The sequence below is a fragment of the Schistocerca serialis genome, chromosome 5 (genome assembly GCF_023864345.2).
Source record: "Schistocerca serialis cubense isolate TAMUIC-IGC-003099 chromosome 5, iqSchSeri2.2, whole genome shotgun sequence".
Lineage (NCBI taxonomy): Eukaryota > Metazoa > Arthropoda > Insecta > Orthoptera > Acrididae > Schistocerca > Schistocerca serialis.
In genome coordinates this window covers 544,405,077-544,418,518 of record NC_064642.1, presented here as the reverse complement: position 1 = coordinate 544,418,518, position 13,442 = coordinate 544,405,077, and the positions used below count along the sequence as shown (strand labels likewise).

General features: G+C 41.4%; 1 protein-coding gene across 1 annotated transcript in view; it reads left to right on the top strand.

Moving 5' to 3' along the window:
* The first annotated feature begins 235 nt into the window (after nucleotides 1–235).
* LOC126482070 (gametogenetin-like) overlaps nucleotides 236–13,442 on the top strand; it is a 406,404-nt gene continuing 393,197 nt past the window's right edge. The window contains exon 1 of the mRNA XM_050106046.1: nucleotides 236–314. The gene's annotated coding sequence lies outside the window, so the exon portion shown is untranslated. The remainder of the gene's footprint in view (nucleotides 315–13,442) is intronic.

Below are 13,442 nucleotides of genomic sequence, written 5' to 3'. Positions count from 1 at the left end.
AGATGTAGGCTAGCGGTCACAGTCTCGGCAGATGAATCTGGGAGGGTTCGTATGGAGGTGGGCCGGCGCTGTGGGAATGCCCCGGACAAAGGAAAGGCCGGCGGTGGTTCGCCGCGCCGGGTGCCGGGTGGCGGGTTCCGGCTGCGAGCCGCGTCCTTGCAGGGCGTGGCCGGGCCGTACAGCTCCGGCGGAGCCGCAGCCGCTGGCGGGCTGGCGGGCCTTCGCCAGTCGAGCTCGCCGCGCCATCCACGGCGGCCGACCGCAGCCCGACCCGCCCAGCTGCAGCACCCATCCAGCGCCCGGCAGCTGCGCCGGTGAGTCACGCACCAGCTCTGCGCTCTCAGAAAAACGCTCTGCCCTTCAGGCAGTTCCAACTTCTTCCAGAGAGCGGGCGCAGCTCGTCCGTGTTCCAGTCTCCACCGCGTCTCTCAGAGGTGAAGGCTAGATTAAAACGTAAACTCAGAAAGGTAAGGTCCGAGCGGGATTCGATCCCACGACCGCTCAGTTTACGTTAAACTGTAGGTGCCCTTACCTCGGTTGGATAACGGGTGTAGGTTTGCGAGAGGCAAGTCGACAAAGTGGTCTCCGACTGAGAGACGTGCACCAGGCCCTCGAGCCACACGAAATTATTATTATCCAGTCTCTATCTGACTTGCGGAGTGGATTGTGGCACAGAAGGAGAAACAATGGACGCAGTGAATGCGGCAAAACATACGGGCGGCATTCTGAACTCGTCCTGTTTACATCTTTAATGTTTCCAGAATGTTTGGAAGGTCGGAGACGAGGTACGGGCAGAAGTAAAGCTGTGAAAACGGGCCATGAGTCGTGCTTCGGTAGCTCAGTTGGTAGAGCATTTGCCCGCGAAAGGCAAAGGTCCCGAGTTCAAGTCTCGGTCCGGCACACAGTTTTAATCTGCCAGGAAGTTTCATCTTTAATGTTGTTGATCTGTCAGTTCTGAGTTGCTATTAATAGACCAGTGGACTGGAATACAGGGCGCCAATTATTGAACTACATGAAAAAAAAACGTACCGGGTGATCAAAAAGTCAGTATAAATTTGAAAACTGAATAAATCAAGGAGTAATGTAGTTAGAGAGGTACAAATTGACACACATGCTTGGAATGACATGAGGTTTTATTAGAACCAAAAAAATTCAAAAGTTCAAAAAATGTCCGACAGATGGCGCTTCATCTGATCAGAATAGCAATAATTAGCGTAACAAAGTAAGACAAAGCAAACATGATGATCTTTACAGGAAATGCTCAATATGTCCACCATCATTCCTCAACAATAGCTGTAGTCGAGGAATAATTTTGTGAACAGCACTGTAAAGCATGTCCGGAGCTATGGTAAGGCATTGGCGTCGGATGTTGTCTTTCAGCATCTCTAGATATGTCGGTCGATCACGATACACTTGCGACTTCAGGTAACCCGAAAGCCAATAATCGCACGGTCTGTCTGGGGACCTGGGAGGCCAAGCATGACGAAAGTGGCGGCTGAGCCCACGATCATCACGAAACGACGCGCGCAAGAGATCTTTCACGAGTATAGCAATATGGGGTGTTTTTTTTTTTTTTTTTTTTGTTCCAATAAATCCACATGTCATTACCTCTCTATCTACATTATTCCGTGGTTTATTAAGTTTTCAAATTTATACTGACTGTTTGATCACCCGGTACATGAGTTATAGACTACAGCCTGCACGCGCTTTACTCAACATATAAACGTTACTACAGATATTCGTATTTAGGCTATGACATGTTCGATATGCCTACCATCATTGGCGAAGATGTAACGCGGCCGAAAAGCGAACTTCTGTACGACCCGCAGAAGTGTCGGAACTTCCATGCTGTTGAAGACTTCCTGAATGGCTGTTTTCAGCTCAGCAGTGGTTTTGGGGTTATTGCTGTACGCCTCGTCTTTAATACAGCCCCACAAAAAGGAGTCGCATGTGTTCATATCCGGAGAATATGGCGGCCAATCGAGGCCCATGCAAGTGGCGTCTGGGTACCCCAGAGCCAGAATGCAATCCCCAAAGTGCTCCTCCAGGACATCGACATCGCTCTCCTACTTCGATGGGATCGAGCTCCGTCTTGCATGAACCACATCTTTTCGAAATCAGGGTCACTTTGGATAAGTGGGATCAAATTGTCTTACAAACTCTTCAGGTACCGTTCGGTAGTCACCGTTCCATCAAGGAACATCGCTCCGATTATTCCGCGACTGGAGATGGCACACCGCACAGTCACCTGTTGAGGGTGAAGAGACTTCTCGATCGCGAAATGCGGATTCTCAGTCCCCAAAATGGGCCAATTTTGCTTTTTGACGAATCCATCCAAATGAAAGTGGGCTTCGTCGCTAAAGCAAACCATCCATGTGCCTACTAATGCCCATCATGTCCCGCGGCCAGCCGTGCAGTTTGAATGTCCTAACGCAAACAGATCAGTAGTTATGACGATTTTATTTCATACAGTTCAATAACTGTCGCCCCGTATGTTCACCGTTAACCTATGTGACGCCTTCAACTGGCTATTAGCAACTGCCGCTGATAATTACAAGAACAACAAAACAGAAGCACCAAATTTACGTGGAAGAAAGTAAAATTTATACATGTCCATTAACCCTAACCAAATCCGTTGTTTTCATGTAACAAAAACTCCAGCTAGCTATTAACATCACCTACTGCTTTGAGGCCTTCGTTGAACGAACGAGTTTACACTCATATTAATCCACAACACTCGAAGAGGAAAACGGAAAAGTTCGTAAACAGAATTTGACGCCCAAGCACGGGAACGCACTATCAAATACTCTGTACGCTTTCCGTACCGGAAAAGTAACTTCGCTGACCGCGAAGTATTTCTAACTCCAGATTTTCAAGATGGTAGCTCCGCCGCAAATAGTGCCCGACTTGACACTTTAACCTTACAAGTGTTCTCCTGCACCCTCTGCCTCCTCCCCCCCCCCCAACCCCAATATGCATCCTTCTCCCTCCCCTCCTAGATTTCTGCGAGCTCCAAAGAGTCAGAACTAGCAGTAGATATTTTCATTAGTCGTTTGCTGCCCCTGTCTATACCGCTTCTCTGAGGTGCTGCCTCCTGGTAGGACATTAGGAACCTTTCCTGCAACGTATGTTAGAAACACCCCCCGTCGTGGGGAAACTACCCTCCGCGTAAACCCGCCATGTATACTCTGGCCACAGCCTATTTAGGAGGATTAGGGAAGGCCTAGCAGTTCCAGGATGAAAAAACAACAATCCTTCTCCCTGCAACAGCTTTTGGAGACCTCAATTTAGTAAGATATCATCACTACCCTCAAATAAATTACATTCATCTACAGCACTTCCTACTTAAATATATCACCATTGCTATATTTCAGGTATTCTAATTGGTTTCATCATGTGTGCAGTGACAGAATGGTAGCACTCTAGTTACTGAGATGATGAACCGACGCCTTTCAAATTCTTATTCACTATATTGAAAAAATATAATTAAATACATGGATATTAACATAATATCGCCATACGGCACGCAGTCCAACTTCGCACGAAAACTGCAGTCAGTTGAAGTTGAATGGTCACTGCCAATTCACATTAAATAATGCAAGAACAGTTACGTGTAATGAACTTCATTACTATCAGTACTGAATTAATTAATCTACAGTCAAAAATTTAAATTTTATAACAGGTTTTTGACCTTGTGTAGCACTAAAAAATCAAACAAATCTTCTGTTATTAAAACAATTCGAGATTCAGTCAAATATCTTTTTCAGAACAATGACTTAACTTATTGTTTCAGTTACAAATTAATTACTCAACGGATTTTGTAGCAAACGTTTTTTCGGTATTTATGCGCGTTGTGTATTCTGTTGTATACAAATCTTTTCAGGTGAACAAGTATTAATGTCCTGTTCCACAACGGTTTATTCTTTTATAATCGTGTCAGAAGCACAAAGTATATAATCAACAGAAAGGAATCGATCGTTGACATCAGTACACTGGTTGACCATAAACTGACCACGTCGGATGCATTCGGTGTCGCCCTCATTAAGTGTCTCATGGTGGATGTCGCTGGAGATGAACACTGTAGTAGACTGTTCTTAGTCTGTGTAGCATCACACTTGGAAAAAACTCACTCCAAAGGAAACCATTTCTGCAAGTTGGTCTTGCCTCTCGTGGTACTAGAGCATAGCCTGTTGAGAGCCTCCTGTGTCGTCCACATTTCTGAATGGCCGGGAGGGAGCTTCCATAATTGTTGATAATACTAGAATGTTCTATGAAAAATAAATCTGCATTATAAACTTGAATTAGAGGTCGGAACTTACTTCTACACGATTCAATCGCGAATATACGCAGTTACTGAAAATGTGCGAGAAATATACGCGGCTTTAAGATCGAATACGTTATTAGTCCTGGTATCGTTTATTTCAGTATGTGGTATCGCAGTTGGACACAGTACAAGGGACACCGGTATTTCACCGATCTTCGAAACTACTTCTCTCAAAGTGGCAGAAATGGGCCGGCGTCATGACTCAGAAGTGTCTAATCACCACACATAACGCTGCCGGCCGAAGTTTTCGAGCGGTTCTAGGCGCTACAGTCTGGAACCGCGCAACCGCTACGGTCGCAGGTTCGAATCCTGCCTCGGGCATGGATGTGTGTCATGTGCTTAAGTTAGTTAGGTTTAAGTAGTTCTAAGTTCTAGGGGACTGATGACTTCAGAAGTTAATTCCCATAGTGCTCAGAGCCATTAGAACCACACATAACGCTAAAAGTCTGATTCTGGAGCACGACGAGCACAATGGAGCATTTCTCTAGCCGTCTGACTATCACAGCCATCAGTACAAGCAGAGAACGTAACAACATGTTGTGCGGTATTGGGCAGCCAGGTAGGGCCTCTCAACGATTGAATAGTTCGGTATAGATCAACATGCTTTCGTTACCTGCTTGTACTGTATTTATGAGACGGTTACATTGAGAAGTCTTATATTGTCGAGCAGTGTGAGTCTAATCAAGATGATTACTGAGAGATACATCAACTCTCCTCAATGTTTACACTGCTTACGGATTATATCTCTGGCTGTGCTCCGAACCTGCGAAGTGGTTGCGAGGTCCCCTGCGCCTTTTATTTACGCTTGAGGGCCTCCAGTCTAATTATCATAACGAAGACGAAGCAGCTCGGTCTCGGTATTTGTTGTCGGTGGCGACGTTAGATCACGCTCGCTTCTGCGCATCCCATAAATACATCACTGAGGCATCGGCTGAGCGTCAAGGTCGCGGGTACTGGATGAACCAGCGCAACCCGTCTTGAGGACGTCTTGCAGGCGGCCACCGTCATTCTTGAGTTCGCGATGTCCTTGCTCGCAACCTGCGGAGGTCATCGGTATCGTCTCTCGGCCCGCAGCTATGCGAGGGCTACTGGAGTCGCGTGTCGGCCACGTGCTCTTTGCGTAAGAGCTCCACTGAATGCATTGGACTTCCTTAGAGTTCCGCAGATTGCTTGATGCGCAGTGCACTAGCAGCTGTAAAAATGAAGTCCTTTAAACTTAATGTCAAGTCGACATCATTAGTAAACGGGCAGCATCCCGACTGAACAATTATGATTTCGTCAAGATGTGTGTATGGGAACTGCAAGTTTTGCTTAACATCAGGGTTGATACTCCGATTTATACTGCTCATTATTCCTTATATATTACTTTCCTCTCTGATAAAGCCTTACTTACCCATAAAGGGTGTCTCGGGGATTGTAGCAAAATTATAGGCATGGTTGACGAAAGAAAATCAAACTATAGAAACTCTCTGTTGGTCCATCATGGACAAAGGACATCGGGTGGTTAAGTAATTGTCGATGTCAATGAAATTTACCAACAGCCGTGTAACTTCAGATGTTATTTTATTTTGTTTTTATTTTGAAGGCTACCATTTCAGAATTTCACTATGCCGTCTTCAGGCCCCATATGCATCTCTCCAAATAAAGAAAATGTCATATAGAGCCATAAACATCTGGATGTTGAATTCAATCCTTACTGTAGTGCTTCATTCGGAGATCTGATAGCAACTTTGACAAGTCTTCGAATAAAGCACTAGTGTAACGATCGAATCACGACATCGAGATTTATGGCTCTATATGACATATTTCGTTTGTTTGGAGAGATGTAAATGGGGCCTGAAGATGGTATAGTGAAACGCTGAAACTGGTAGCCTTCAAAATAAAAATAAAATAATATAACATCTTAAGTTACACGGCTGTTGGTAAATTTGATCGACATTGACAACTACAGAACCTCTGCTTTGGGATAAGGCACTTCAAACGGCGCACAGGTAAGACCAGTTTTTGTCACTGGATGTAGTCTGAACGATTAACTAAAAAGTTTGGATTTTGAAATTCATGAGATGGATAGGGACATATGACTGTCGAAAGAGGAGGAGAAGGAGCGGGATGTTTTTGTTCGGAAGGAATGTGTTTGAGGAATGGGGAGTGTGATTTGATGTGTTTTGTATCATGATTTGGTTTTACCTGTGGTTATGATTTTAACGGAAGTAAATTGCTACTAAATCTAACTTTTAAACATGAAGTATTGGCATCATATTTACGGACGATAAATGCTAACAAAAATACAATGGGATCATTGTGATTTTCTTTTTTTGTGATAATCACTATTAAGAACTTCTGTGTTTTTACTTAAACTTCTGAATGCAACTGAACCTACTGAATGCAGATGATTGCAACTTCATAGTCTTTACCACTAGACGAAATTCCTGAATTCATCTGAACCTACTGTCCCTTTGCTTGTGTTTATCATTTCACTGATCTACAGAATTTTCCCTGGCAAATACAACTCCAACTTATTCTATTCATTTATTGCTCACAACATACAAGCGCAACGCAATCCGACTGCAAATAGTTAACACAGAAGAATGGCCCTGAATTAGAAGAAATTCTAACAATATCCCATACATTTCATAAGTCACTTACCTCAAAGAAATAAAAATGAGCGTATGGCATCGTTGGCCGGGAGGACCTTACAGAAAATCTTCATGACACTGACTACAGCAAATACAGAAAGCAGCAACTAAAGCCAGCTAAATAAAAAGATTCTAACTACTATAGGGTCTAACTACTAATAGGCCTGTGGTTAGAAAGGAAAGATTTTGTTTCGGAGCAAACAATGTATTTAGCAGATTTTACCTTAGTCATCTGACATCCTGATCTAAATTATATAATCGTCAATAATTCCATTTCCCAGACATTAGAAAATACATAAATCATCATTTTACAATCCACTTCCAACCAACATTAAATCTCCATGACGGATACACGCTAACACTGCTAACCTCCATCACTGCTATTAACTCTCAACTGCGGGTCCGTCCAACCACAGAGTCTCTTAGCGAGGGTGCAGAGCGCTGTCAGTGACATTAATGCAGTTTATAGAGCTGCCAACACACGAACACATAAACTTACAATGAACATAACAAAAAAGCCTCTTATATTATTTAAAATGTATTTGGCATCTATTTATAATCCACCAATCTGCAAGCTCATGAGCAAGAGGTTCTTTTAAGTAGCGAAGTTACTTAATATTTTCGCCTCTCTCCCAAAGGAACTAATAATTCAATAAAATTGAAACAACCGTGAACTTAAGAACATACAACGAAGTACAAGAACTACGGGTAGTTAGTGATTTGTGCTGGGTATTTATTTTGTTTTCGTGTTTCATAATGAGTATTTTTGGGCAATTTTAAACATGATTTTGATTGAATGATGTTTTTTTAAATATATTTTCGCCGTGTTCCGTTACCAATTGACTATAAAACGATTTGTTATCTTTGGGGAGGCGGGCGTTGTTGTTCGGGTTGAGATATAGTGTAAATCAAGTTAATGCTGTTATCAGCAACAGTGGAACGAATAGCAATCGTTAGAAGCGACAACGGAAGATTAGTACTACAGTATTGCGATGGATAATCTACTCCTAGAAGTGAAGTCTGGGTTCAGAATTACGTGACTCCATTGCTTGCACGACGTTATTTATGGTAGATGGGTAACTACTTCTCCACCAGTTGGATGAGTGCATTTTCACAGGTATTTTTAGGGGTGGTTATTTAGAATCTTCTCCCATACGATCACATACCATCTCCTCAAATGCTGCTAAGCGGGCAATTCTTTCTTGAGAATCTTAACCTGCTCTCCGTGGCTTAAAGATCCATTTACTTGTAATTTGCTGTCCACATCAATTAGTTATTCCAATTAGTCTACATACATCCGGGAACTTCATCTTGCTACTGCATATCTGCAAGTTCGTACAACGAGTAATCTTTGTCCATCGTGAACAAATCACAAAGGATAGTGTATTGCTTTTCAAAGTAGGGTTACCAACGTCAATGCGTCAGACAGTTGTTTGTTACGAAACGTAACCAGTTTACAAACACGTGCTTCACGTACATTGCTCGTTCAAGAGTTCGTACTGCCTGATAGATTCTTTTCGGCCATTGATTATTTATCTCAAAATTCAAGTTTATAATTTTAATCGTTCAGAAAACTTTGTAAAAGTATATTTCCTGTCCCTCCCCTATCCGCTGATTTAGCTAGAGGTTGTGGAAACATCTATTACAGAGGATGGTTTAACGCAAGATTGTTTTCATTTCAAATGAATGGAAGACACTGATTATTTGCGTCCATTCATTATGCTTTATTGGTTTAATATTTATACAGAATCACACCTGACCTTGAATAACCAATTTTGTAAATTATGATACAAAACAATACACACAGCAATACAGTTACTTTGTTATTTTTACGATAACGATAAGTAAATAAATAAAGTTTCAAGTTTCCAGGAGGTCACATATTGAAAATGAAAGACAGTTCTCACCTCTTCAGTGTATGAAAATAAAAAGAACATTCGAATCCTATAACCCATAACCTACATATCAATTTACTGCTGCGGCCTGTTAGTTTACAATAGCAAAATTAGTTTGTCAAAGGAATGAGTTTTAGATTCACGTATTTATAACAGTCTCCTGATCAGCTATTCCACTGATGTTGTTTTTGTTTTCCCATGTACCGCAAAGTTTTGCTTCATGAATTTTCAGGTTGCAATCATCTCTAAGGAGTTTTGTAGTCCTTTCAACTGTTTAACTGGAACCCCGAATTAATTGATATCTAGTTTTTTTCATACCGTAGCTACTTTGGTCTACCGTAAGGGTTTTGAATAAGGCTGACGGATTCTGTTCACGGTCCATGTTCCACAAGTGATATTTCGCTACAATGGCACACGCCTTTTCTACTACAACTGAGCCATTCGAAGTATGTGATACTGGTGTATTTGGAACCGTTTGAGGTGGTAACAGAACTATACAGTACATCTTAGCTTCTGCCTCCTATGTATTCTCGTAGAGAACATTACTAATATTCTTTACATTACTGTAAATTGTATTTGCTCTGCTTCTCGAATAGTTTAATCCACTTTCTTCCAAGATACTAGGTACAATTCTGCTTCATCGCCAGGCACACCACTTATACCAACCAATCTGTAGAGTACTTCTTCTACGATTTATTGTCTATTGTATCTCGAATCTCATTTCTCCAATTCCGTCACATCCGTATAAGGGAACATAAATTCTCATCATATTAAACTACTTACCTATAGCCATAATTAAAAATTCTCACGAGAATACTATAAACTGCAAGATGCAGCGAGGCTTCAAATCATGTTTTATGCTGTACGTTATGAAAATAGAGATGTAACTGCTGCTTATATTTTTGTAAAATTAGGTAGGTAGCGAAATAATGTGGACTTTAATCCAAAATAAGATGTGTGCAACATATTCCAAAGATCTAGGAGAATTAAAAGGCTGAAACACTTTCCTTGGTTATCTGAAGACAGCCAGAGAAGATATTCACCTTGTCCTCTTCGTAACAAAAATCAGTGTAATTTTCAAATAATATTCTAGTTCTCAAAGACATCAAGTGACAAGTGATAGATTCCTAACTCACCCGTCCCGAAGAAATATGGTGAATCAACAACAACGTCAATTTCGTTCTGCTGCGAGACGGTGTCCTAAATTAAATTATTGCGGTGATATTCACGACTCACACAATAAGCACCAGTGTTATCACAAATGTTTATGTGCAGTTAACGAACATTGCACGGTGTACAAAATCATATAATTACTATGTTGTCTTGTTAATGTAATAAGTAGTTTCGTAAGTAATGAATCACTTTTAAAATATCTCTTTTGCAAGAGATGAGCAAACGCTGTTCTCTGTTGTGAGATGTCTCTTCAGAATACATCAGTTTGATAATACGATTTTACCTACGATAATAGATTTGTCTCAGGTTCATAAAGTCGAACTCAACCCACTGAGCTATTCCTGTTAGTTTCGTTTTTTGGTTAAAGATAATCACAAAACTCTCTGCTTCGAAACTTTCGTAGGCAGTGAATAACTCTTGGCTGTACTTTTAGTAAATCGGTTAGCTCAGTCATTTAAACATAACATTGTGTTTATACCCGACTTCCTTATTACAGTGACACAGAACTGAAAGTTGTGAATTTATTTGACATGCTTGATACAGATAAGCACGCAACAAAACGTGCTGACGCTAGCTGTGAATGCCAGGAAACGTATTCACGGGCAAACGCGTGTGGTATCGCTTGTTATGACGGCCGTTCCTATTCCAAGTACAGTGCTTAACAGAAAGCTTCTGCTACCATAGGCACGAACAGACAGATAACACCGATATCACAGGATTCCTTACCTGTTCTTTTAACGAGGATTTGCTTCGTCTATAGTCATGTATTTGCGGCTTCAACTTAACGCTTTTTGACGTCCTTGTTTCGCTAAGCAGAAACTGAGTGGACAATAATGAAGCTGACGCGCACACAAAGCAAGTTTTGAACATCTAGCTGTGACTTTTGCTTGCGTGTAGTATACGATCACTCGTCAATTGACAGTGCAAATGTAGAGAGTAAATTCGCGACAGCTAGTTGCCTAATCGTAAGTTGTGTGATATTCACTATACGCCAGCTCTACACGCTGTGTTTACTAGAGCATTGTTGGTGCTAGGCATACAGCTGTGCAGTGTAAGTTAGTAGCTTCAAAAAATGATCTCATTGACAGTTTAATGTGATGGAAACATTGATTAATGTATTAGGCTGTATTTTTCAATTCTGAAATGAACATTAGGCAAAACAGGGAGGTCTGATTCCGCAGAACCTCACCAGAATGTAGAAAACCGATGATGGATATTTCGTAAATGAACTTTTTCCAAGAACTGGTGAGACCGATAACAATATGAGAGACTGTACACCAGTTACAAATTGGCGATCGACTTCATATGGCTTGTTATCGACGATTTTTATAGGAATTTTATTTATGCATTTGGTAGTGCACTGTCAATTTATAAGCATCTTTGTACGAGGATTGGAACTTTAATAGTGGCAATTATTTATTTACAGCTCGTTCAAAATAGATAGTTCTGCTCAATCCTCAAAGTAGTCACCAGCATTGTGTATAACCCGTTGCCAGCGATGTGGAAGCCGTAGGATACTCTCAGCAGTGCCAGTTGTGTTGACAGTTGGAGCGGCGCAGTCTATTGTCCGACGAATTTGTAATAGTTCTGAAGCTAATGCCGTGAAGTGTTTCCTTCAGTTTAGAAATCTAGTTGAACTCACGAGGGCTCAAGTCAGGGGAGTGCAGTAGGTGGTACAGCACTTAGCAGCCCCATCAGTCAAACAAATCAGTAACAGCTTTCACTGTAAGTGCGTGAGCATTGTCCTGCAAAATGATGGTCATGTCCTGCAGAGAAGTGTCATCACTTCTATCTCTAAGCTGGTCGTAGGCTGTGCTCGAAAAATGAACAGCACAGAGTCAGAAGTGATGATACTTACTGCAGGACCTGACCATCAATTTGCGGGAGAATGCTCAAGCACGTACAGTGCAAGCTGTTACTGATTTGTTTGACTGATGGGGCTGCTCAAGTACTACACCACCTACTGCACTCCCCTGACTGAAGCCCCCGTGAGTTCAACTCGATTTCTAAACTGAAGAAAACACTTCATTGCATTCGCTTCAGAATTGCTACAAATTCGTCGGGCAATAGACCGCGCCGCTCGAACTGTCAATACAACTGGCACTGCTAAGAGTATCCTAAGACTTCCACATCGCTGGCAACGGATTATACACAATGCTGGTAACTACATTGAAGGTGAGTAAAACTTTGAAACACGTATCTATTTTGTAAGAGCTGTAAATAAATAGTTGTCACTATTAAAGTTCCAACTCCCCTAATTTATGTTTACAGTTCCTTGACTGAGGAACAGTAAGAATTCATAACTTTAATTTGATTGAAAAAATCAGAAAAATTAAGTTCTGTATTGTGAAAAGCACAGTAGGTTCAACTAAAAATAGGGCTCCAAATATTAGTACATTAGTACTAAAAGTCGTCTTCTAAAATAAGCTGCAGCTACAATGTCGACAGATTCCTTCCTTTGTTTTTCATGTTACTATTCTCCACTATATTGGGGCAGTGGTTTTCACTATTGTGTCAGACAACGTCAGCAAAGCAAAAGAATGTATGGAAGATAACGCAGAATTTACGGCTAAATGAGTAGTGAACGAACCGTATTGACTATGATTGTAGCATATGCCACTTGGACTGTAACTGGAAACATTAATGATTGATAATTTCGTGTTGCTCAGTGGCTGGGTGCAAGTCTTCCAATTGGACGCCACTTCGTGACCATAATCTACCTGCGTTACAGAACTGGGGAACGGAGACCTACAGTTTAACATGGAATCCGAGCCAACTGTCGTTCCTGGCGACTCCTCACATCGCTGACGGGTGAAGCCTGGAGTAAAGGCACACTGAAAATATTCGTGGTCCCACAGGGATTCGATTCCGGACATATCCTGATGATGATGGTGGTTGTGGTTTTGGTTGCGATTTTAATTTTGACAAGTACAGATTTTAACCTTGACAACGATAGATCTTAACTAAATATTTTTAGAGATAAAAGTAAATTAGAAAAACCTACTTAATACAGTATGTGCATATGTAATGTAACAAATGTACCAGACGCCACCTGTCGGTAAGAGTTTTTAATTAATATAAATGACGTGCATCCTGTCAACCAATTTAATGTGACGCAGCATGTGAAGGTTGCTGTGTGTGGACGGTTTACTCCTGTAACCGAAATTGCAGGTACGTTCTGGTACATTTGATGTTGATCGGGTAGGACGAAATAGGCTTGCATTTATGAAATACTAAATTAGTATCATTGTCATTTCAGATCTGAAGATGGTTCTAGAGGAACCGAAACCGATCATATGAATAAACATTTTTGCAATCAAGATGGATTATCAGTAACAGTATATAAAAAGTGATTGCGGTATCCCTGCAGACATTATGTCTGTTTTTCAAACTCTGGAAAACCATCAAAAGATT